Genomic DNA, 4,306 nt, shown 5'->3' with positions numbered 1-4,306 from the left:
GGAAACGGAAATGAGTCGACACGCTTACCGCAATACGTCAGTCAGACAAACTCGCACATTGATCATCATTTACAGAAGTATTAAACATCACTTGGCAGAATGTTTCTGAATTTACACAAGCTACATTTGACTAAATTTAGCATTGAAATCAATTCATTTCAATGGAATTTCATACGTGGATTTGCTCACATGGCAAATGATATTGTGGAAATCAAGTTCAACTTTGGTAAACTTTAACATGCCAATTAGCATCACTGACCGGACCGCGACCGTGCTGTTTTTTAAACTGGACCTTAGGCCAATTATAAATAGAGGGCGATAGGACGCTGTCCCTCCTAAAAAAAAATTTTTAAATTATTATTATTAACATCATTAGTATTGTTATCTATTAAATTTTTTTTTAAAAATCACAATTTGTCCTACCTCACAGTCTAAACAGCCACAGCTCAAGTCATGTTCCGGGGAGTACCAACCTTTTCAGGCATATTTGTGTTGAAACAACAAAGGGGTACCAACCTTTTCAGGCATATTTGTGTTGAAACAACAAAGGGGTACTTGCAGGTAAGCATCATATAATAGACTGCTAGCTGTGTTGCACTATTCAATTTTATATAAGTTTGGTCTGACAGATTATAATATTTCGACAAAGCAAATCTTGTGGAGATGAACATCACAACGCCGCTTTCTGTTGTGACCAGTGCTTTCTCAGTTATGGACAAGTCCTGCTGTGAGTATCAAAAGGCGAAAGGATAGGAAACAAAAAAACACAACAAAAATTACTGGTAGGAAAATTAAAACTAAGTGATAAAATAATGATGTATTATGCAATAAATACCTAAACGCAATAAAATGCAATTGACACTGTGATGTTTACTATTCGGGACCAAGATAATTCCTAACTTGAAATGATCATTGTGAGAGCATTATGAGAACAAATAGGTGCACACAACCACCCACCCACCCACTCACACACACACACACACACACACACACACACACACACACACACACACACACACAAAAATACATGCACATCTGTCGAGTATAACATCACAGCTCCAGGCAGAGAAATGTGGCATGTGTGCAGCAGCAGAAAAAAAGCAAATAAAGCAAATAGTGTTATCAGTAATTTAACAGCAGGCTGATATGGCCTATTGATCTGTCCACCGGAATCTTTTATCTCCACAACACAATGTATCCACTCTGCTGTTTATGACCCTCACCACCACCACCACCACACATGCACATAGTAAAACACAAGCCATGCATCACATAACACACTGCAGATACACACAGACCACAATATAAACACACACACACACACACACACACACACACAAATTATAACACAATAGAAAGAGATCAAGGTTGTTTAAGTTGCCAACGTCAAACATTTCCATTCAGGACAGTCTCTTTCTTACACCTACTTACACTTACAAAAATTATGATTTAATTTAATTGTCAGTTAGATTGATTGCTCATTTAGGAGTGCCTAGTTGACATGGGATGCCATCAGCTTTTTTTTAAACGTTTGTCTGCGGGTGGCTAACTGTGTCACTTTACCAAATGCTGTGGATACTAGCTGTCAGTTACATTGAGCATAAAATGATACAGAAGTGCTGCTATTGACCCTTCGCGAAACCACGCCCCCTTAGTTACTGTTGCTGAGTCTGACAAACTATCTGACCTGTTCGACTTAACATTGCGCTGCCACTGTCTATAACTGCACTCAGCAGCGTAACTACTGTAAATGCAGGGAAAGTGTTCCAGGGCCTGTAACTAACCTGTCATGTTAATATAATTATAATTTAGATAAAGTAATCTGACCACATAAACTGATATAGTTTAATACAAACGATATCCCAATTTTTGCTGGATGTATTTCTAGCAATTAGTGAGTTAAGCCTCTTACTTCATGGTGTCTATGTATCACACTTGATTTTATTCATTTTCAATAGACATTTGACATACAAACACTCCATTGCCACTTAATTCTACAGTAGGTACATCTAAATTAAGTTTAAATAAGGATGAATTCAGGGGATTTTATGTTAAAGATGTGTAACATCATGTGTTCATATGTGTGAAGGTCCACTGTCAGGGTACTGTATTGTCACATACACATACATGTAGCAAAATTCATTCTCTACATTTAACCCATCCCTCAAGGGAAAAAAGTTTGAATTATGTATTTGAAGGTTCTATTCTGGCTGTCAAACTGACTGAAAAAAATAAAGATAGAAGCTAAAGCCTACCGATCAAAAGTTTAAAAAAATTGGCAAAGAAATTCTATCCCGATAACGATACATTTCCCATTTTAGAAAATTTTTTGTAAATTCAACAAAATATGGCATTTCCAACTGTAACTCGTGATATTTCTCTGCATTATAAAGGTGGGGTAAGCAATTCTGGAGAAATCCGACACCATGACATATACCATGATAGACTGAACAACAACACAGCAAGTAACATAACTGTGGATTAGCAAACTGATGCTACTTGCTGCTGCAAAGCTAACATGAGAGGACGAGACGGTCCCAGAGCAGCACAGCAGCTCCAGACAGCGACACTCACAACTCTCCTGCTACTACAGCTAACATCACAACAGCAGCACGTCTTGGCAAACTATAAAGTAAGCTGTATGTCCGTGGGCAAGACATTAAACGTTACCTGACTGACACACACATCATAGCTGGCACTGCTGGATAGTGTTGTGTGGCTCGTACATTATTTTTAATGCATATTTCTTCCCTGCAACACCGGCACCTGTGGAAGGATGCACCGTGCAAGTTAGTTTCAAGTTGGATATTAGTTTTACATTGGACATACCATAGATCGAATTCCAACGTAAAACTAACTTCACTGCAGTGCAAAGCGCTGTTCCCTCACCAAAATATTACGGTAAAGTGTGGAATTTGCGACACAATAAGATAAACGATAGAGCATAATTGTTTTTCTATCATATACTAACGATATTATCATATCGCACAGCCCTACTGTTACTGTACAGTTGAGCAGGTCTATAATCACTATTACAATTATTAAAAAGCAAAAGCAGTAAGGCTATATAACGCTTCATTCAGTTGTGAGTTAGGTAGCATTAGCTAACTAAATTCCATTATGAACAATCCACAGCCCACATTTTTCAAGATTTGTTTTAGGTTTTGGTAGTGATTGTAACTGTTACAAGTTCCCCAGGAACAGTGTTTGACCATATCTTCAAAAAAGTCGTCAAAAAAAGCTAGAAAACGACTCCTTTTGCACTAGAGTCAATGGAGCACAGCCATGAAAGTGTCGGACCTCAGTTAAAGTGAGTCCTATGCTTCACTTGGATTGGCCAGCTGTGTATTTGGGGCATGGCTTAGTGAAGGGTAAATTAGAAGTGTGGCTGCTTTGAGAGACATGTGGGAGCTGCCGTCTGTTAGCCATCACCAGCTAATTCCAGTCACAGAACTCTCCATCTCTGCTGTGTTTGTGACTTTTGGAGATGAATACAGTATCTCACAAAAGTGAGTACACGCCTAACATTTTTGTAAATATTTGATTATATCTTTTCATGTGAAACACTGAAGAAATGACACTTTGCTACAATATAAAATAGTGAATGTAAAGCTTGTATAACAGTGTAAATTTGCTGTCCCCTCAAAATAACACATCACAAAGCCATTAATGTCTAAACCGCTTGCAACTCTTCCACTCGTCTATGACGACATCGCGGAGCTGGTGGATCTTGCACTCCTCCACCTTCCGTTTGAGGATGCCCCACAGATGCTCAATAGGGTTTAGGTCTGGAGACATGCTTGGCCAGTCCATCACCTTTACCCTCAGCTTCTCTAGCAAGGCAGTGGTCGTCTTGGAGGTGTTTGGGGTCGTTATCATGTTGGAATACTGCCCTGCGGCCCAGTCTCCAAAGGGACGGGATCATGCTCTGCTTCAGTATGTCACAGTACATGTTGAACTGCAGCTCCCCAGTGCCGGCAGCACTCATGCAGCCCCAGACCAGGACACTCCCACCACCATGCTTGACTGTAGGCAAGACACACTTGTCTTTGTACTCCTCACCTGATTGCTGCCACACACGCTTGACACCATCTGAACCAAATAAGTTTATCTTGGTCTCATCAGACCACAGGACATGGTTCCAGTAATCCATGTCCTTAGTCTGCTTATCTTCAGCCAACTGTTTGCGGGTACTCATCAGGCCTCTTCTCTTCACTCTATATAATATCTGCTCTATTTGTCCATTCTATCCATCATAGAATTAAACGACAAACACTGCAGTTAAAATGCCCAATAAATCCATGTT

The sequence above is a fragment of the Micropterus dolomieu genome, linkage group LG19 (assembly GCF_021292245.1).
Source record: "Micropterus dolomieu isolate WLL.071019.BEF.003 ecotype Adirondacks linkage group LG19, ASM2129224v1, whole genome shotgun sequence".
Taxonomy (NCBI): Eukaryota; Metazoa; Chordata; class Actinopteri; order Centrarchiformes; family Centrarchidae; genus Micropterus; species Micropterus dolomieu.
This window is presented reverse-complemented; position numbering follows the sequence as displayed.